Here is a 23,214-nt window from a genome sequence, read left to right on the forward strand (position 1 = left end):
AAGATTGCAGAGGTGAAAGCGGTATTTTGGGGCATGAAGATTGCAAGACACAAGGGTATGAGCTGCATTGAGATCGAGAGTGATACTCTGGTGGTGATTGAGGCAATAAGGAAGTGTTTGTATGGCTCCAGTTCCTTTCATCTGATTATAAAGAATATTCTAGATTTTGTTTTTTCTAATTTTACTAGTATTTCACGGTCTTTTGTAAAGAGATGGGGTAATAATGTAGCACACAAATTGACTCACTTTCAACCTTGGGAGATTGGCCAATGGGTGTGGAGTAATGTAATCTCACCTCGCATCTTGGAAATTTCTTCGGTTGATCTAATAATTTAATAGCCCTTGATGGGTTTCTTTCAAAAAAAAAAAAAGTATTAGCACTGTCACTTCCAAAGTTATTCACTAATAATTTTCTGTTTTACACTGATCACTAACCAACTCATACAATTAACTAACTCATATAATCCTACATTTGTTAGTCTGCAACTGCATTTATAATAAAATGTAGGTGACCGTCACCTGATGTTAAAACTGTAAAGGTAACACTACCTATACAATTTCATAGTTCATACTTCACATGACACAATTAATTTGCCCACAACGAAAGAGTCATCCTAACCGCATTTTTTTTTGAGGAAAACTCATCCTAACCACATTTAACACATGATAACTTGTAATTTGACTTATGTTACGATACTTTCCTTTCGTTTGTTGTAAACTCAATTTAATTAATGTAATTTTAGTATTATTTTTTTTTGAGGAATAATTAATGTACTTTAAGTCGATTTCAAAATATTAAAAAAAAAAAACACTTACAAACAAGTAATACAAGTTTTGGTGTGTGAAGAATTGAAGATAGTATGGAAGTGTAAAGATAAACTAATTCTTTTTAAAACAGGTTTACTCTAAACCCTTTTAAAGTCTGCCGTGCCCCATAATTAGACGATCGTATAAACATTCAATCCATTTATTTATTAGATGGATCTTACCCCATTCATAACTTTGGCGGGTCATGGGTCATGACTTTTAAAAGGGATCCAAGGCGTCCAACCCAATGAATTGCTCTCTCTCAGATATCCATTGAAGCGCTGTTGACGTTCTCCGTTGAATCTAGTTCTTGTATCCCCCATTGAAGCAGCTTCTGAGGTAAGTTGTTGTATTGTTATCATCATATCAACTATCGCTAAAATTATGAGATAATTGAATCAAATATCCCTAAATTATGAGATAATTGAATCAAATTTGGTTGCTAATGCATTGCACAACCCTTTAATGTTAGGATTCAACTCTGAAATTAGAGCTCTTTTCCCTGGGCCCAGGGTTGCCGCACCTCCTGCCCTGCCTCAGGGACGGGCCTGGATGTATTGATTTGTTTTTCAATCACTTTCTTGAATTTTTGTAAATATTTGGGATTTATGGCTTGGTGTTTTTTTTTTCCTTTTATTTTTTTGTTAATAATGTTGCGCAAATTTATGGTGAATTGAAGTTTGAATAAGTGCGTTGTGATTGTTGCAGAAATGGGTTTCATCATGGAATTTACAGAGAACTTGATTTTGAGGTTGATGGAAGATCCGAGCGAAAGGGATAGAAAATTCAGGGATCACCTGTATACGCTGCAAGATCGGTGCAAGAAAACCAAGGAAATGTGGAGTATGCCATTGAGGCCATATGGGTTTTGGACCTTTGAGCGTCATAACTCTCAGCTTGCCTGGGATGCTCAGATTACCAATGTAACCGGTCGTAGGGATCCCTATGACGAGGTCCTTGAGGGGACTACTAAATAAATATTCAGGTTTTGGGCTCTTCGCGAACTCTTTTATAGTGATTGATGTTTGTGCTTTGGTATCTAACATTTGAGGGTGTTTTCATCATCATTTGTTGTTCTATTCTGTGACATTAGGGTATTGTGTGTGATATTGGAACTTTTCTTCGCATCATGTTTTTGTTGTTTGTGGTATATGCCAGGTATTAGATTTGTCAGTCACTGTTCTGAATGATGGCTACCCCCTTCTTGCCATTATGGAAAGGACTGTTGGTTTTACTTGAGCTTTTTTACCTGACATGTTTGATTAGAGTGATTAGAGGATCTAAAAATCCCCTGTAGATGCATGGTGAATTGGAAAGACATGCTTTTGTAAATGTTAGAAGTGGCAGTATAGGATAAATTGACATTTGCATTCTAATTGTGTTGTGGACTAGTGACTTAGTGAGACATTTTGATTTTTGAATGCTTTGAATGAGTAGTGAGTTATATCTTGTAGCATGATTTGAATTTAGGAGCAGATTATTATTGATGATTATATCTTTGATCATCTTACGGGTTTACATTTGAACTTTGTTTGAGGAAGTTTTAGGCTCTGCTTGTGACTAGAGTCTGACATCATTTTTGTCTCTTTGATTGCTCTCTCTTATCCCTTTCCCTCACTTTGCCCAAGTTTGTTCATGGTCATCATCTGAATCTCATTCATTCAGCAGTAATTAATTTCACAACCTCGTAGACGTTACCCCTAAGTTCCTTAGGATTATGATGATTACAAACTACAAATGTAAGTTATCATTTAAAACAACAATTTTTATCATGGTTGTGTAAACTGGTTTGTTGGTTGAGTTGAGGAACTAGAACGTGAGATAAGCTTAAAGATTCTCAAAGATGATGAGATGCTTGAAGACTAGGGTAGGTTGCTTGTATATCACTAGAGAGCCCTTTTCTTGTAAAATGGTTTGCTTTTGTGTAATATTAGTTAAATTGAGTGCGTTTACTTTTATATGTAATGGGACTACCTCCATGTCATACCAAGAATAGTGTGTCATAGATTTTTCTTTGAAGAATCTTTGGCAATCTTGTATTGTGCAGGAATTTAAGTTTTTTTTGGAGTAAATTCATTTAAATGTGATTTTGATTTCGTCAATGATTATCATTTTAGAAAAAGCACTTTTGTAATGAGGGGGTAATTATCTTTTTCAAGAATATGTATTTTTTTTAAAGTGGTTGTCTTTGTTGAGGATGTATGTTAATTTTAGCTAAATTAATTTATTGGGAACATTGTCTTGTTGGTTGATTTTCTCAGTTAGCTAATTGCTATGTAAATACTACCTTGGATGATTAGTGGTCATATTGGTTACTACGTATATTATTACTAGGATGCCTAGTATAATGAAGACGAGGACTTTATCAATGACAAAGATGGATTTGTTTTTTTTTTAATTTTCTTGTGCTATTTTCTAAATATTAGAAAAATGAAACGAATAGTTTAAAGATCCGTTTGGTATCGCTAAAGTTTTTAGTTTTTTGTGTTTTTGAAAGTCATGATATATTTCTTGGAAATTTTGAGGGTTACAACCATCAAAGTTTTTTTTTTTTTTTTTTTTTCCCCTATTTTTTTTCTGTGCAAATTACATCATAAAAAAGTCACCCAACATTTTAAACTACAACCAAATTCGATTATCGGCGACTTTCACCAGAATATGACTTCACTATATCTATTAATGATTCCAACTAGTATTGGTTGGGGGTTATTTTTATTATCAATATATGATCAATGACGTTATATTCCAGTGAAAGTGGCTGAAAATTGGAATTTGATTGTAATTTAAAATGTTTGGTGGCTTTTTTGGTTGTAATTTGCTAAAATAAACTTTAATGGTTCTAACCTGCAAAAAATGGGTATTTTTACCGGATGTAATTTACAAATTTTCCATATTTCTTAAAAAGAATAAAAATTAGTTAAACATATTAGATTCATCATGTTTTTGAAAACTGGCAATGAAAAAGTGCAACCACTTGTTCTAATTTTTTATTTTTTTATTTTTTTTAGTTTTCAAAAAAAAAAAAAGGACAATAAAAAATGAAGACGCAAGGGCTCTTAGTATTTTTAAGTAGTTTGTACCACATTACCTTCATCATGGCAATTACTCTTCACATTGCAATTGATCCTATGTGTGCTTATTTTAAATAGAGATTTATAAGGTTCAAATTTTGTTGGGTGAATTGAAGCAAAAAGAGGTGACAATTAGTTTTGGGCCAATTGAAGAATTTGCCAACCAAGGATCATTTTTACCGAAAGAATTCATAATTGCTAGATGACTTCTCATAATGTTTGAGGTTTAATTGTTGTGCATTATCTTCAGAGGTTTAGTACAATGCATGACAGTAACAAAGATTCTAATATTTTGACAGTTACAAGAACTTTTTAAATACCAACAAATGGGCTGTAATCTTGTTGAGATTTTGTAGCTTGTTTGCAACAGGCCAACAGCTATTGTACTTCTATGATTTTAATTAATTAATTTCCATCGTGCTTGTCTAGAAGCATGCTATGGTATATTTCTATCTACTTCTGCTGAAGCAACTGATGAAGCAGTGCTGCCAGCTTGCTCTTTTATTTTATTTTATTATTTCAATTTACTTTTTAGTTTATGAATTTCGGGGCATTTGGAGGGGTGGGGCTTAGGGAGTTGGGGTGGGGGTGAAGATTATTAAATTTATTGGTAAGGTGTTACTATGTGTAGAGGATACCGTTATGGCATGCATTCTTATCGTTTAAGAATGTGCTAGTTTTTGACATATTCTGGCCATAATGATTGAACACAATGTAAGAAACTTTGCATTTTCCCATCTTTAGGAAATTTGAAAAGGACATGTGTTTATCCTCTTAACCGAGTTTTGGTAAAGCACACTGTCCACTATTATGACCTATGTATTTATTTTTAGTGAACTGGAACAATCTCCTTGTGTAGAAAGTCGTAGGGTGGTGGGCCAAGGCCTAGGGCTTAGCAGTAGCAGAACTTAGTTTCCCTTCCATTATGGGCTTACATCTTGTTGTGGACTGATTTTCTTAATTTCAAGTTAAATAAAATATAAACACAATTTAGAGGGAAAGCTTGATGATTGAATTGAATTGAAGTCAAAAGATTACAAGGATAATGAATAGCTTGAGGCTATTACTCTCAAGGGGTAACTTGAGGTTACCAAGTTCACAAGTCTAATTTCGTCAAAAGCATGCTCTGCTCATTTCCCTTCCCCTTCCCTATATACTGCTACTTACTACAAATAGAGTTGACAACAAAAGTAAAGCTCTTCTTTCATTGTTAATTGACTTTTACTAATAAGGATAAATACCAAACACCAAGGTTGTCTGAGTTACTACTTTTAGAGGCTTCACATGTCTTCAATTTGTTCTAACGGTCAGCCCTCCTCGGTTGCTGTTGCTGTGTGCTTCTTGCTCCTCCTTGTGTAAGTACGGATTGCTGGTGTTAGTGGGCTTTGGCCACTATGGTTCATCACACATCTTTTTACATATTTGTAGTATATGTGATGGTTGGCTGGTGCCATTTGTATCTTCATTAACTAGGGGTAAATGAATTAAATAAAGTATGCATCAAGCGTCTGATTATATGGGCTGTGTTCTCTCGTGCTAGTTCAGTTTTGACTTTGCTAAAAGTGAAAGTTTTCCATTGGTTATCAACTTTTTATCGTCTACTCTTCCTTTGAGTTGGTTTATAACTTCAATTAAGTGCTTGTGACTTGATGTAAATTTTCTTCAATGAAATATCATTCTTTTGATTTTATTCCTCTACTATATATGTAAACATTGACATGTTTTGGTCAGATCCATCAACAGTTTTAACACTATGTTTTCATTTTCTGCTCTTTTTCCTACCACCTGATGTATATTGCATGTTTATTGGTTGCAGTGAAGTGTATGCATGCTGAGAATCATCTGCGCAAAGTATCTATAACTTCCGGGAGTATGTAGTTGCAAGGCATATGGATTGTGTTTGTCAATTGTTTTTGTTTGTGGTAATCTGGGTAAATTTCCAAGAGACAAAGTACCCATCTTCCCTAACTCTGTGTTGCCTTTTCTTTATGTTTACTGTATTCGACTGCTCAATAAAGCAACACATTATCATGTTATAACTTCTTTTGATGATTCTCATATCCTGATTTTTACAATCGTTTGATACATGCTTGCTCACTAGGCACCAGCAGATTAAATAACATATTCGTTTCTCGGTGATTGTCTTTTGAACTGCATTATACTTCAGTTTTTGGTGCATTACTAGTCATGGAAACCACCTTGGATTTGGAATGCAAAATTGCAACCTTGGAAGTTTTTGAATCTGACAGTATACTTTAATAATGGGTTAAACTTGATCTAGTCAAAATGCTAGGTATGACCATCGTCATTTTTAACTAGACCTTTGAACACATCATATTTTCCCCTTTACTATATTCTCTTCCTGTGAAATTTGTTTGATATTTCAATTATTTTCAAAGAAAATTTATCAATTACTACCCAAAAAAGGATGTTTTGTTACTCTGTTTTTAAATACTTGCTCTACTTTTCATTTTCAGTTGCTTTTAAATACTTACTCTATTTCCTTATTTAGAAAGTTTTTTCAATATTTAATTCATTTCTCGCAACTAATAGGACCCAATAGAATTATATTTCATTACCTTTAGATTCTCTTTCCTCCAATTTACCTTCTACTAATCTCACTACTTCCATATTTTATTAGTTTCAAGGTTCATTAAAAGAAGATGATGTACAAAGGTGGAATTGCCTCGTAATAAACAAAAGGTGAGATTGTTATTTTCATACCACGTAAAGGTGGGATTATTTATTTCAATTTCCCCCATGTTTAATCCATTTCTCATGTTTATTTTGGTTAATTTAAATTTGGAATTTGGGTTTGTTTATTTATGGTATTAGACGAAATTGTGTTGACGCGTACTGATGGATTTGTGTTTAGAGTGACATTGTGTGACGTGAATTAGATTCATATAAAGATGTTTTCGATGAGTTAGCTTATTGTGAGGTTGAAGACTCAAATCAAAGAAGAAATCTGCCTAGATCCAAGAAAGGGTCTGCCTAGAAGGTAAGATTTGTGAGATGGATCTCAAAAAAAAAAAAAAAGTGAAAAGCTAAACGACGCCTTTATTTTACCAGGTAACACCCGTATTTAAACATGAATGGACAAATATACCTTCGCGTGTATTCCATGTTTTTTCCCCTAGCTTCTAACTCAATTTAACATTCTCTCCTCCCAACAAATTAAACCACCATCGACCGAGGGCAAGGTCATCGGACATATCACGGAGTTAAAGTCATTTTTTTTTTAGTGGAGGCCAAACGCCTAATTTTTTCAAAACTCTAGGGGAGAAATGCCTAGAATTTTCAAAAGTCCCTAGGGGATTCGAAAATTCTAGGCGGTTTCCCCTCTAGAATTTTTCAGTTTTTTTTGCGTTTTTATCATAACCTTTGATCCCAAACTCGGATTAAGACAAATAATATATCATTGTATAGCTCTGGAAGTCTACTTTTTAACCCAATTAGAATCAAGTCAATATCATTTCTAAATCTTGAGATATACTTGAAATAGTACAAGGGCATTGGATTTGGACCAAACTTAGTATTTTAGTCATATCTTAAGGTATAAAATTTATATTGACCTGATTTTAATTGGGTTGAAAAGTAGACTTATAAATCTTTCCAACGATATATTACTTGTCTTAATCCGAGTTTGGGATCAAAAGTTATGATAAAAATAAAAAATGAAAAAATTGAAAAATCTAGGGAGAGAAACGCCTAGAATTTTCGAATCTCCTAGGGACCTTTGAAAATTCTAGGTGTTTCTCCCCAAGAGTTTTGAAAAAATTAGACGCTTGGCCTCCAACCAAAAACAAAACGATTTTAACTCTGGCGATATGTCCGATTACCTTGCCGTGATGGTTTGTTGAGAGGAGAGAATGTTAGATTGAGTTAGAGGCCAGCTAGGGAAGAAAAACATGGAATCGTAAGAGTATGTTTGTCCATTAATATTTAAATGTGAGCGTTACCTGGTAAAATAAGGGCGTCGTTTAACAACCCCAAAAAAAATATTATGAGATGGAAAGGGGAGCCCTATTGATCTTTTAATAAACTATTTATGTTTATCTATTGGTACAATTGTAAAATCTGATTTTCGTTTATTTATTTTTTTTGGTCCGATTTTTATTAAATTTCCTAAACTAATTCTTTTGTTAAAAATGAAGAAGCATTTTTTAGATTTTCTAAATTAAATAAAATTTTATTCATATTACTTGATTGGTCCGAAATTATTGAGCAAATAAAATAAATAAGGAGCTTGGAATTTTTGGCCCTAATAAATAAGTAAATAGATTTTGTTTGATATAATTATCTTACTTTAAATTAATTAAATTCCTAAGTTTTCCTATGTTTATAAAATAATATCTTACTTATATTTGATCATATATATTTTGATACTAAATCTCCCATGCTTATAAAGTTTTTATTTCCTTAAACTATTTTCATGATCATCTTATAATTTAGTAATTTCCATAACCTATTTCCTACTTATTCTTCAAGCAAGCACTTGCTTTAATTTTATTTATCATCCAATTAATTACCTTAAATCTATATTTTTCATATTTCTTCCTTCATAAGGTTACCACAATTCGAAGGCATATTAACTCACCCTACCAAAACTAATAATTATCTAGTCAAACTCATCTACTCACTAATGTTGTTTGTTAATTAATCCAGATCAAACACTTACGAATAACAATCAATTTAACAAGTTGACGAAATATGAACAAACTAGTGTGTGGCCTTGGGATGCCCCGAGTTTGCTAGTTTGTACTTGTTTAGTTTGATAATCATGTTCAATTGTTTTTTCTTAATGTTTTTCTAATCAACTTGAAATTTCATAATGTGACAAAATATTTGTATTAGAAGAACCATATTCAATATTTGGTATATTGTGATTTATATATTTATTCAACAACTATTGACTATTTAACAGAAAAATAAAATTATTAATGTTCATCAAATCAAAAAACAATACAGAGTTTTTCAAACATCAATATTAAAGTTGTTAAATCATCTTAAAATCATTACATTATGGGAACAAAAATTACAACTAAACACTAATCATATTATCCGAGTTAACTATAATTTTGTGAGATGGAAAAGCACAAAGGTAGTATAACTTGTAACTTAATATTTGTTGGTCTCGCGTTCAAGTCATTTTATAAGATTTTTTTCCGTCATGTTTATAATAAGTAAAGTTCCTATATTATTCAAGCAATCGAACATAATTGTAATTCAAAGAATCTTAAAAATATCTAATATTAAAATCAAGAAAATTATTGTTGGATTTATTTATAAAACAACAGTTCCTTAAGCTGCATAATGGAACTAATATAATAAAGTATCCTTAACTGACTCTCGATGATCACCTTCAATGCCGGATTATTAGGACTAGTTTGACATTTGTTACTATCCCATCAAAGAACCAAAAAAATAATTGCTACACCATGACAGAAAAAAATATAATAAAAAAATGAAAACTTTGACAATAACCACCTATTATTGTGCCCCATAGGCTTGTGCAACGTTGCTTACAAAATTGCTACAAAGGTCATAATCAATAGATTAAAATCAATTCTACCCAAGTTGATCTCAAACACTCAGTCAAGTTTTGTTCCAGGGAGGCAAATCACTGACAACATCGTGATCATGCAAGAAGTTCTCCATACTATGAAAAGAAAACAAGGAAAAAGGGGATTCATGGCCATTAAAATTGACTTTGAAAAGGCTTATGATCGTCTTAGGTGGTCTTTCATCCGGGATACTTTAATTCAAATGAATTTACCTATTACCATGATTGAGTTCATAATGGAATGTATCACCACAACCTCGATCCAAATCCTTTGGAATGGAGAACCTTCTAAAAGTTTTAAGCCAAGCCGAGGGGTTAGGCAAGGGGACCCCTTGTCACCGTACATTTTTGTGATGTGTATGGAACGTCTATACCAAGTTATAGAGGCAGCCATTGTTAATGGTTATTGGAAACCAATTCGTGCAAGCAGGGACGGACCTCTCCTCTCAAACCTCTTCTTTGCTGATGATATAGTACTATTTGCGGAAGCCACAGTTGACCAAGCTTGCCTAGTCCAGACTTGCCTTGAGCGTTTTTGTCAAGCCTCTGGCCAAAAAGTGAGCTTGCCGAAATCTCGGGTTTTCTTCTCCAACAATGTTGAAGCTGGACTACAAAATGAAATAGCAGCAAAGTTGGGTATGGAATTAACTCAAGACCTGGGCCTATACTTAGGCATGCCAACTCTCACAAGCAGGGTAACTAAAGATACTTACAGTCACTTGTGCGAGAAAATTGATAGAAGATTGGCAAGCTGGAAGTCCAAATATCTCTCACTAGCTGGCCGGATTACATTAGCTAAGTCCACTATTTCTACCATGGCCCTCTATTCGATGCAAACAGCAAAACTTCCTCGAACTACTTGTGATGCAATTGATAGAAAGACGAGAAGCTTCATTTGGGGTGGTAACGAGGACAAGCGCAAGATTCATCTCCTTGCCTGGGATACTCTCCAAAAACCAAAAGTGGCTGGAGGACTAGACATCCATCCGGCTAAACAGGCTAATGCAGCTTTTCTTACGAAGCTAGGGGGCTGGAGAGTTCTCACTGAACCACATACCTTGTGGTCGAGAGTGTTGAGGGCCAAATATTGCAAAGGCAGATGTGATGTAGACATGTTCGAACCCAAACCAGGGATGTCAAATGTTTGGAGTGGGATTACTGAAAATGCGAAGCTTCTTGGGAAAGGAATGCAAACTGCAGTAGGCAATGGGCATAATACCTTATTTTGGGATCACAAATGGGTGGGAGATGTGCCTCTAAGTGACTTGGCCACGCAGCCAATTCCTCTTGAGCTTGCTTGGGCAACAGTCGCGGAAATGTGGGAAGAAGATGGTGGGTGGAGATGGAATATTTTTGCCCCTTATCTCTCGCAAGACACTCTCAAGCAAATTCAAAACCACGAGCTACGGGTTGATCCAAATATAGGGGACTTGGTGTACTGGAAAGGTGACTCAAAGGGGAGGTTCACGATAAAATCCGCCCTTCAAATCATGAGACAAGAGACTGACGTTTTAGATGAATTTTGCTGGGAGGTAGTATGGCGAGCCCCAGTCCAGCAAAGGGTAAGAGCGTTCCTTTGGTTAGCTTGCCACGATCGAATCCTTAGTAATCTAAATCTGTTCAAGCGCAACCTCACGGATTCCCCTGCTTGCTATATTTGTGGTGAACATGAAGAAACTACCCTCCATATCCTACGAGAGTGTCCAGCTGCAAAGGTGTTGTGGCGTAAATTAATACAACCAACACACTTTACTCAGTTCTTTCAAGGCTCTATTAAGGAATGGATTGAGCTAAACATTGCTGGAAAGGAGAGCCACATGGCTGAAGATTGGCCTATGATATTTGGGGTGGCCTTGTGGTGGATTTGGCGTTGGCGCAACTGTCAAGTCTACAATAGAAGAGATGAGATCCCAGTTGACCTAGGAGCTTTTATCAAAATACGTGTAGAAGAAACTAAACGTAGCCTATCACAGAGTAGGGATAACCAAGGCCAAGATACGAAACAAAGAAGCACAAATAACATCTGTTGGCTTCCTCCTAAGGTTGATACATATGTTCTTAATTGTGATGGGGCAGCCAAAGGGTGCCCTGGCCATGCAGGAGGTGGAGGAATCATTCGCAACCACGAGGGGAGATTCATTTCTGGTGTCACAGCAAATTTTGGTAGGTGTAACTCTATACGAGCTGAGATACTAGCTCTGGTTAAGGGGCTCCAACTAGCCCAAAGCCTACAGATTAAGAAGCTTGAGGTTCAGTTAGATAATCTAGCTTGTGTCCAAATTTTGCAAAAAGGAGAGGCTAGTGGAGGGGAAAATATACATGAGATTAAGGATTGTTTGCGTATGCTTCGAAATGAAAATTGGCAAGTGAAGGTAGCTCATATTTATAGAGAGGGGAATTGTGCGGCGGATTGGTTAGCCAATCGTGGTGTCTTGCAAGACACTCCTTTTTGTATTGTTAATTTTATCCCTTTAGATTTTGGTAGGATCTTAGATGAGGATGCAAGAGGAGTAACTAGGCCTCGCCTAGTTCCTCTGTAGGTTTGATCCTCTTTCTAAGTTTCTCGGTTTTGTTTTGTTTGAGTTGTTTGTTCTGGTTTTCTTTTCTTGGATTTTTCCTCATTTGGATCAAAAAAAAAAAAAACCTATTATTGTTCTCGCTTTAAGAATCATATCCTATTTTATTTTACCACTAACTATTTTTAAAAACATCAAAATTTCCAACAAAATTGCCTAAATCCTCCTTTGTGACATCATTGTGGGTGCCTTTGACGAATTTTTCGATTTTTTTCCCTTTTTCCTCCATAAATTCTTCGATTTCTTGATGTAAGATCCAAATTATACAAACAAAACGCAAGGTTAGGCACCTAATTTACAAATTTGGGGTCAATTATTAGATGATGTTCATCAATTAGGGTTTTAAATTGAAATCGGAGGTTTGTTGTTTACTGATTAATTTACGAAATTGGGGCTAATTTGCATCAATTTTATGTATTAAGAATTCGATTAGTACCAAAATTGATTTTATTGTGAAGAAATTATTTTTAATTATTGTTATGAAAAATTAGGGTTCATATGTCAATTGGGGGTTTTCTTCAATCAAATAATTTTTCCAAATAATAAGTTATAATCATTAAATGATCATATGTATTAGTTCAATATAAGGTTAATAAATTTAAATTATGTTTAATTTAGAAGATTACCTCTGATCAATTTTTAAAAAATCCCCAAATTTGGGATAAACCCCAAGGGAAGAACACCAAGTTATAATTGATACATGTTTAGTGACTTAATTATCTTTAATTATGTGAGCTTGAATTATGTCAAACCTACTATCAAACACTTTTCCCTACGAATCGTATTTTTAATGTTTGTGGAATAAAAATGCAATTGAACAAGAAAATCGAAGGAGAAGAAGACACAACGAAGTTTCATATTTGATATTTTATAAATATTGATGGTAAAATAAATAAAAATAACATTGTATGTGCCTATGTGGTAATTCCTAAATCGAAAAAAATACTAGGTGATTAGGGGATTTTTATCCTCCAATCACCTTCTGACAAGTGGACCAACCAGGTTCCGCCACGTGTCCTTCACGTAGGCCAATAGGAGCCTGCCACGTGTCAATCACAGATTCGTCCTCTGCGGACCAATTGAGACACGCCATGTGTCCACCCATGCCAAATGGGAAAACCGGCCACCAAGGCCCAATCCTGTTTAGAAGCCCGGTCAGCCCTAGGTTTACCCTAAACCTAGAGAGTGGCACGCTTCTCAAGACTATAAATACTCCTCTTAATCCTCATTAAGAGAAGGACGGACAAAAAATACATTAATTACACACAGTAATAACCGGCTGATCTCGCTAACAAAGCAGATTACCAACACTAAGCACTCTCACCTAGAGAGACCTTATTACTTTAATTTCCGTATTAATTACTCCTTAATCAGGTACTAACTTGACCGTTGGAGGCGGAGCTCTCAGGAGTCTCCGTTATTTTGCAGGTACAGGCGTCCGGTTCCAGTCTCGGAATTGTAACTCTCCCGCAGGACATCAGGAAACCCCGAAACATTTGGCGCCGTCTGTGGGGAGAGTACTTCAGAGATGGCATCCAAGTCTGTACCGACTCCAGAAGAGAGGCGTCCCCTAGACGACCCTCAAGTTCAGTCGGACCATGATACCGAAAGTGAATTTGAAGTTGAAACTCATACAGCTCCAGACGGGACCCTAAGGGCCCGACGTACCCGTCATACCGAAAGGAGGGAACGGGAGCATCATCAAACAGGAAGCGAGCCAGCAGGCGCCCAGCCTGCTCGGCAACAGCCGACTGATGGGTCTGCTCCCATCACAAGGAACGAACTCATGACCTTCATGAGGGGCTTCAAGGGAGAGATTCAAGAATTGATCAACAAAAAGCCGCCTGCTGCAGTCAAAGAGCAGTCGGCCAAAAAATCTTCCACTTCACTGAAGAGGAAGCCAGTTCAAGGGCGAGAGGCGACCCCTCATCCTAAATCCAAGAAGCGGGAGCCGCTTGCTCTTGATTTCACAAAATTCCGTCATCCGATGGGAAATAGGAAACCTGTTCGTCACATTCAGGCGGATGGGTCGAAGAAAACATACACAGACGCTCGTCTGTTGTTAGAACAGAAGAAGAGTGACCGACTGTCAGAGTCGGCCTCTACTTCAAATTTTCAAGAAAGTTTACAAAATACCTCGATGAGGCATACTCAGTCGTACCATGAGGGTCAGTCAGGCGGTACCTCCCGTCAGTCCGGCTTTCATAGTGCCCAGGCGGTACCAAACTTACCATTTGTGCCGCAACAACAGTATTTTATGCAGCCACCTCCATTTGGTGGACCTGCAGCAAAAAACGTCCAACCTATGGACTGGCAGCTACGGTTGCTTAGACTTGGTGAACAGCCGTCGGCCTTCTCCAAGGAAATTACTGAAGCCGCTCAACCGGCCAAAGTAAAACATGTACTAGTAGGCGCCTATGACGGCACTACTAACCCAGAAGACCATCTGATGGCATTCACCAACCTGATGTACCTTCAAGGGTTGGATGATCCTACTTGGTGCAAGTGTTTCCCAGCGACTCTCAAGGGAATCGCACAGCAATGGTTCGGCAACCTGCCGACTGGTTGTGTAAACAGCTTCAGGACGCTTGCTTATTTATTTGCCTCCAACTTCGCCATGAACATCCCTGCGAAGAAAACGACCCTTGATTTGGGAACAATTCAGCAGGGCGAAAAGGAGGGGCTTCGTTCTTACATCAGGCGGTTCAACCTGATGAGAATACAGATTCAAGGGTTACCGGATGAGGTAGCTTATACTGACTTTTTTAGAGGTCTCAAAGACGGGTCTACCTTCAAATTTGACTTAGTTCGAAAAAGGGTGGCGACTCTTCAAGAGGCCTTGATTGAAGCAGAAGCCTATATACAGGCGACTGATCTGTGTACGATAAAACAGTCGGACGGGAGGAGGTTCGACAAAAGAGAGGGACGACAGAAACAGTCGTCCAACAAAGATGAGAAAAGAAAAGAGGTCTGGGCGGCTGATTCCTCTAAACAGCCGGCTCAGAAAAAGAAAAAAGAATTCAAACCATACTCCCCAAAGTATGTGTTTAACAAGGATAACCAGTTTATCCTAAAAGAAATAAAGGGACGGTTCTCAATTGAGAAGCCGCTCCCCATGAAGGGTTCTGCAAGCAACCGGAACCAAGACAAAATCTGTGCTTATCATGATGACGTTGGTCATCACACCAATGACTGCATCAGTCTCATGCGGTACCTAGACCGCTTGGCTGAGCAAGGTGATCTTGACACTTATGTCAAGAAATCTACGGGGAACACCTCCTCAAAAAAGCAGTCGGCCAAAAAGAATCAACAGGCCGACAGTTCCGACACTGATGATGCAGTCGTCTACACCATTGCAGGCGGCTTCTCAGGAGGCGGCCCCACTATTAGGGGCAACAAAGCTAATATAAGGCGGTTAGATGTAAATTCCGTTCACCAAGAACGGCCGTCCAAATATACTTTTCCTGAGATTGTTATCACTGAAGAGGATCTAGGAGGGGTAAGGGGGCCGCATGACGACCCTCTCGTTATTGAATGTAAAGTGGCCAACCAGAGAGTTGGCCGAATCCTCATAGATACCGGGAGCTCCTCAGATCTCATCAGCAGCAAATGTCTGTCAAAACTGAAATATCAGACGGACTGCATACATCCGGCCTCCCACCCTTTAATAGGGTTTGGAGGAGGAGTCGTCCACCCACTGGGACGAGTGGATTTACCCATTCGCCTGGGCGAAAAAGGGGAAGGACGACACATGGTAGTCCGGTTCCTAGTAGTAGAGGAACTCTCGGCCTACAACATGATTCTGGGTCGACCAACCCTGAATAATTCCAAGGCTGTTATAATCCCGTCTCTTATGCTGCTTAAGTTTGAGAGGGATAATGGAACAGTCGGCTCCCTAAGGGGAGATCAGAGGATGGCCCGAGAGTGCTATCTCTCGGATGTCAAGCCCGCTGTTATGGCCACTGGGTCAAGTGGAGGAAAGACAGACCTTGACAAAGTCAAGGAGAGTGCGCCTGTTCAAGAAACAGGCGACAAAAAGAGAAAGGCGTACCAGACAGAGTCCGCAAGAAAAACAAGAAAATAGCAATCATTGGCAGAGGAGCGGCCGGATGAGTTCCGCCCTCAGCCGGCTGGTGAGCATGCGGACCTGATATTAGACGACTCACGTCCTGACCGAACAGTCAAAGTTGGGACGACTGCTCTGAGAAACCTTGGTGACGACCTTCACAACCTGTTGAAAGAATACAAGGACATCTTTGCATTTGAAGTCCATGAAATGCCAGGCATTAGTCCTGATCTGGCGGTACATAAACTTGCTGTGGATCCGAAAAAGAAGCCGGTACGGCAAAAGAAGCGGAACCATGGCGAAGAAAGAAGTCAGGCGGCAGCCGCCGAAGTTAAAAAATTACTTGATGCAGGGTTCATTCGGCAGTGTTACTTCCCAGACTGGGTTGCAAATGTGGTTCTTGTTAAAAAGCCGAATGGTACCTGGCGAATGTGTGTAGACTACACAGACTTGAATAAGGCGTGCCCCAAAGACAGTTACCCTCTGCCTAAAATTGATAGCCTGGTCGACTCAACAGCCGGCCATGCTTTGATGAGCTTTATGGACGCCTACTCTGGTTTCCATCAAATTCCTTTGTGGAAGAAAGATCAGGAGAAGACGGCCTTCGTCACTGATCAGGGGTTATACTGTTACACGGTCATGCCGTTTGGTCTTAAGAATGCCCCGGCCACCTTCCAACGTATGATAAACACTGTGTTCTTTGATCAACTTGGGAGAAATGTCGAGGCATATATTGATGATATGATTGTCAAATCTAAACTTCAGACAGATCATCTGTCGGACCTCCGAGAAACTTTCGCCACACTCAGGCGGCACCATGTCATGCTCAATCCCAAGAAATGTGTATTTGGAGTTGAGTCTGGGAAATTTCTCGGATTCCTTATCAATCAGAGAGGAATAGAGGCGAACCCTGAGAAGGTGCAGGCGGTCATTGACAGGCAGCCGCCTCGTACCGTCCGAGAGGTTCAGAAGTTAACAGGTTGTCTGGCGGCCTTGGGGAGATTCCTAAGCCGATCAGGCGACAAATGCCTATACTTTTTCCAGGCAATTAAGAAAAAGGCAAGGTTTGAATGGGGGCCGGATGCTGAGGCCGCCTTCCAAAAATTAAAGGTTCACTTGCATTCCTTGCCGAGGCTGGTCAGCCCTTTGCCCAAAGAAGATCTCTACATGTACCTGGCCGTCTCTGATCATGCGTTAAGCGCTGTGCTCCTTGCTGAAAGGGACGGCTGTCAGCTCCCGGTCTACTTTGTCAGTCACGTACTGAAAAATGCCGAGTTGAGGTATCCCCTAGTGGAGAAATTTGGTCTTGCACTCTTCATGGCTGTTAAAAAATTGAAGCCCTATTTTTTGGCACATGCAGTCGTCGTGTATACCGACCAACCAATCAAACGGCCCCTTACCATCATGGAGTCGTCAGGACGAATGATCAAATGGGCCATAGAAATACAGAGCCTCGAAGTTACGTTCGAGCCTAGAAAAGCGGTGAAGGGGCAAGCCTTTGCTGACTTTATTGTAGAGATGACTCGTCCTCCTGACTCTCAAGTTCCAGACCAAGTCTGGAAGGTATATGTGGACGGAAGCTCTACTTCAAATGGTTGTGGAGCAGGCGTCGTATGTCAATCTCCAGAGGGCGACAGGTTCGAGTATGCTCTACGCTTCAGTTTTCAGGCTTCAAACAATGAGGCAGAATATGAAGCTTTACTAGCCGGGATCCGCATGTGTAAGGCGGCAGGGGCAAGAAAAATAGACGCCTGTTCAGATTCACAATTGATAGTGAGTCAGTACAATGGCGAATACGAAGCAACCCATCCGGCCATGATCAAGTACTTACAGGCGGTCCGACAAGCAGTCGGCTCCCTTGAGGATTTCCATCTGATCCAAGTGCCGAGATCATAAAACAACCAGGCGGATGCACTGTCAAAATTAGCATCATCCGCCTCCTCCGATACTCCTCGAACTGTTTTTTGGGAAGTAATGGAGAAGAGAAGCATCGAGGAAAACCCTATTGGAGTCCTAGACAGAAGCTCAACCTGGATGGATTCAATCAGGGCATATCTGACAAACGGTACACTGCCGGATGATCCTCAACAGGCGGCAGCACTGAAAAGACGAGCCACCAATTTTGAAATTATAAAGGGAGAACTTCACAAAAGGGGGTACCTACAACCCTTCTTAAAGTGTGTTACTCCTGAAAAGGGACGAGAGATACTAGACGATCTCCACTCTGGTTACTGTGCTTCACATATAGGTGGAAGGACGCTTGCTCAACGGGCAAGGCGCCAGGGCTACTTCTGGCCTACCTTAGAAGCTGATGCTATGGAGATGGTGAAAAAATGTGACAAGTGCCAAAGGTTTGGCAAATTAATTCACCGTCCGGCTACTGACCTCACTACTATTCACAGCCCACTACCGTTTGCTAAGTGGGGCATGGACATTCTGGGTCCATATACGCCTGCTACAGGCGGCAGAAGGTACATACTTGTTGCCGTCGACTACTTCACTAAATGGGTAGAGGCAGAGGCGGTAAAGGGAATCAAGACGAAAGATGTAATTTCATTCATTTGGAAGAATGTCATCACTCGGTTCGGGGTTCCCATGTCTATGGTTTTTGATAATGGTCCCCAATTTGAGACGCCTGTTCTCAAAAGCTGGTTGGGTGACCAAGGAATTGCAAACTACTTTGCATCTGTTGGTCGTCCGCAAGCAAACGGCCAGGTAGAAGCCTTTAATAAAATCATCTCAGACGGTCTCAAGAAAAAGATTGAACGAGCAGGCGGCCTATGGGCGGATGAACTACCACATGTTCTCTGGGCCATTAGGACGACTGAAAAAGGGGCGACTGGAGAAACTCCATTCCTCCTAACTTATGGTGCGGAAGCTGTTCTTCCAATAGAACACTACGAGCCGACTCTTCGAGTAATGTTATATGACGAAGAGGCAAACTGGGAAGCCATGCGCCTGGCATTAGACTCACTTCCTGAAAAGAGGGGCAATGCTGTTTTGCGCCATGAGATCTATCGCCTGAGAATGACTAGATCATACAACAAAAAAGTACACAGGCGTCCACTCAAAGTAGGGGACTTTGTACTTAGAAAAATGGAAGCAGTTGGTAGGGCTAATGAGTCTGGCAAACTAACTCCCAACTGGGAAGGACCCTACCGAATCTATGAGGAAGTCAGGGACGGTACCTACCGTCTGGAAACACCAGACGGACAACCGTTGCCTCGAACTTGGAATGTAGATAACCTCAAAAAATATTTCTTCTGAAGGATGTAAAGTAAAGAGCTACTTAATAAAGCTTGCACTTACTATTCAATTTTGTATTACGAGGGGCATGCCGTCTGTACCTTTACAGTCGGCTACTCTCCATTGAGTTTTTTCACTCTATCTTCAGAGGGGCATGCCGTCTGTTCCTTTACAGTCGGCTACTCTCCATTGAGTTTTTTCACTCTATCTTCAGAGGGGCATGCCGCCTGTTCCTTTACAGTCGGCTACTCTCCATTGAGTTTTTTCACTCTATCTTCAGAGGGGCATGCCGCCTGTTCCTTTACAGTCGGCTACTCTCCATTGAGTATTTTACTCACAATACTTAGCTAAAAAGATTAGGGCCTGGCCGACCCTGTGCCTAACAGGCGGCTACCCTTCTTTGACTTAGCACCTACGTTCACCAAGAACTTACCAAGGCCACCGGCCGAATGATCAGACCAGGCGCCAAGCCACCTGATCAATTTACAAATCTAATACGACCTGTCCCAACATCATAGCAGGCGTCCGACGGCATCCCTCCGGATGAAATTCGTCGCAGAGAGCAGCTCCCTTTTGGGTGGAACATTGTTCTATAAACTAACTACACGGCACCTATACGACTGTCCCCAAGGGCAACCACGTAGCCGTTTTTGAGACAAGGATAACTCTATCACTGACCAAACCAGTGGTAGCAGTTGACATCTGAGTCAGATGACCGCCTGTATTACTTGGGATAAATGCAGGGGGTACCTATTGAGTTAATAGCCAACAAACATTGGCGAATCAAGGGGACTAGCCGGCCTACGCTGCCTGGTACCTCTACTTCTCAAACAAAAGTGGCGCCGACTGAGTAACTCTAACGTTAACTCATAGTCACTCCTTCAAACTTGGTATGGAACCTAAAAGGTTGGAGACGTCCGCCTGTTTTAAACAAACAGGGGCACTCAAACCCCTATTCCTACTAGGTAACCTATTGAGTTAATAGCCAACAAACATTGGCAAATCAAGAGGATCAGCCGGCCCCCGTCGCCTGGTACCTCTACTACTCAATCTAGATTGTGACGAAGACTAAGTAACTCTTATGTTAACTTAATAGTCACTCAAACTTAGTATGGAGCCTAAAAGGTATGAGTCGTCCGCCTGCTTTTAACAATCAGGGGCTCTCAACCACTACTCTTGCTAGGTTAACAAATTACGAGTTAAAAGCCAACATTGGCAATAAAGGGAAACAACCGGCACCCGCCGCTTGTTATCCTACTTAATTCCTTGACGACTAGGTAATACTATTTACTTGGTCAGACCAATTGAATAAATAGTTCGAATACCGATTGAATAAGTGGCCGACTAATCGTCTATCCTGGAAACAGACAACCAGTCGTCCAGGGGCATAGGCGGCGTACTTACTATTTGTACCTGTCTTAACGTTCGGCCATACACAACAGTCGGTCTTGTGAACAAAGGGATATTAGATATGGAATACTTAGACAAATTTGAACCAAAACAAAAATTTGATTAAAAATGAGCCGGTCATTAAGGACCAGCAGAATATTCAAAACCCCGGCCCCCTGGCCGGGTAATTACAAAGCAAACGGCACGCAGGCCGTGGAAAAAATACTTAAAGCTTAAGAAGGGGGCAGTTCAGTATCAGCAGCTGCCGCCTGGTCAGCACTCTTCTTGCTGGACTCGGCTTTAGCTGCACCCTCTTTTGATGCCTTACCCCCAAGTGGCACAAGCGCCACAACCGGCTCTTCCTCCTCCAACGCACCTTCCAATGCCTCGTCTTCAGCAGCCGCCAGGATCTGTTGATTATATGTTTCCGAACACTGGCGGTACGTTCTTTCCCAGGAGGCAAAGTCGGCACTGGGGAACAGTCGTTCCCAGGTCATGCGCTGGATTTGAGCGGAGTCTTCCACCATCTCCCGGACGAGCTCTTTCTTCTCTTGCTCGGCCTTTTCCGAGAGCTCTTGGGTAAGACTCTTCTCTTGGTTCACCAGGCGTTCTTTTACGTTGGCCAAAGATTTCTCCATGGCTTCGTAAGAGTGCATTTTTTGGCGAAGAGGCTTCAGCTTGGCCTTAAGGTTTGTGACGGTCGCCTCCAGCTCGTCAACCTTCTTTTGGGCCGCCTCTAACTGAGCCCGAACAGCTGCGGTAGCCTGCGCCTGATAATAAAGAAGATCAATGGTCAGTACTTCATTTTGGGCAATCTGAAACATTGCCTTATCACAGCTGGAGGCGGCCATAGCTTTTGCGGCCTTTACCTCTTTGTTTTTCCGATCAATCGGCTTGCGAAGGCTGTTGACTCGGAGCAGGGCCTAAGTACAAAGAAAAACAGGCGTCAGCTTCCAAACAAAAAGATAACAGGCGTCCTGGAACTCAAAAACTCAAAAATATGCTAAGTATACCTCAGCAAGGATCCCTGAAATCCCGTCAAGGTCAAGGGTGCCGGCACCCCTGACCGCCTCCCTTTCAGATGGAGGAACTACTTTAACCATGGACTTGGCTACCTCAACCAAGTCAAGCCCCTGAGGGCCGGCTGCATTAAGCGAAAGGAAAAACAAGTTAGACCTAGTCAAGAAGGAAGCAAGAGTGAGTTTTTACAAGTGAGGGTCCATACTACTACGCGGCCCCGCCGGGGTTTTTGAAGAAGTGGCCGGCTGCTTCTCAGCCGCCACCGTTTTCCTGGAAGACCCAGGAGAGCTTGCAACAGTCGTCCTCCGGGTCTTGGGGTCCGGCTGTTGCGAGGAAGAAGCCCTTGGAGTGCCAGACTGAAAACAAAAAGAGTTAGTATATGCATTAGACAACTCAAAGAGGAAGAGTTTTCGAAGCTTACCAAGGGTGCCCCCTTGTAGGGGGAGTCGGCATAAGACTGCTTCATGAGCGAGGCCCGCAACATGGCCGCCGCAGTCTTGGATGCTGTTATCTTACTCATGGCGTCAGCTGCAAGAAATAAACAGCAAAGTTAGTAAAAATCCCAAGTAAACGGCGTAAAAAAAAAAAAACAGAGTATTTGTCAGGCCGGCTACCTCTAGAGCACCGACTGCTGAGGCCACAGGCGGCCAAAAAGTACTCGTCATAAAGCCACTTGAAGCTCGGGACGCAGTTTAGGGGTACTTGCTCTCGTACCCCTGACGTAGGGTTCACCCTAGTCTCTACTTTGAAGAGTCCTTTGTCTAGGATCTCTCTTTTAGCCTTTGGGGGAACAGGCGGCATGCTGCGGCCGCCTGCGAGAAGAGGCGGATCCCTATTCCACTTGTTAAAACGTTGGTTCAGCTCCGTGTCCGAACCCTCTATGATAAGGAAGGTGTTCCGCCAATCCTTCCATTTGTTCGCTTTACCTCTCGTCATGAGGTAACCCCTATGGCTCGTTAATTGATACCAGCCGGTACCTCCCGACTTAGGGGTCCGGCTGAGATAGTTCATGTGGGCGAAAGCCTCAAAACTTGGCTCCACCCCGTACATTTCGCACCCGGCCACATAGCCGAGTACGTTTACCCAAGAGTTGGGGGCTAACTGCCATAACCCCAAATCATACCCATCTAAAATCCGCTGAACAGCCGGATGTAATGGGAAGCGCAGTCCAGCTTTGATGGCCGCCACATAGCAGCCAAAGCAGCCGTCATCATAGCTGGTACCAGCCGGCCAGACGACAGTGTCTTCTGGATCCGGCACGAACAGTAAAAATTCCGGGCCCATTCTGTGGTTGGCAATAAAGCTCGCCACGTTGTCTTGCATGGTTGCGATCCGGCCCCGGGGTACCTTGCAGTAGTAGGGGGCGTTTTCCTCTCTGTAAGAGGCGGACGGCTCCGCCCAATTGTCCCCCTTCTCAACTGCGTGAGAAAGTCTCGCCTCTTGTAGGCGGCTATGTTTTTCTTCTGAGCCTGG

At 40.8% G+C, this 23,214-nt stretch overlaps 1 long non-coding RNA gene across 1 annotated transcript; it reads left to right on the forward strand.

The window, feature by feature from the left end:
* Positions 1–985: 985 nt before the first annotated feature.
* On the forward strand, positions 986–5,966 carry LOC110696510. Its single transcript, XR_002506304.1, has 3 exons — positions 986–1,146; positions 1,516–1,792; positions 5,695–5,966. It is a non-coding gene; the product is annotated as an uncharacterized LOC110696510 (long non-coding RNA).
* Positions 5,967–23,214: the final 17,248 nt, after the last annotated feature.

Source organism: Chenopodium quinoa, unplaced genomic scaffold (assembly GCF_001683475.1).
Source record: "Chenopodium quinoa cultivar QQ74 unplaced genomic scaffold, ASM168347v1, whole genome shotgun sequence".
NCBI classification, from domain to species: Eukaryota; Viridiplantae; Streptophyta; class Magnoliopsida; order Caryophyllales; family Amaranthaceae; genus Chenopodium; species Chenopodium quinoa.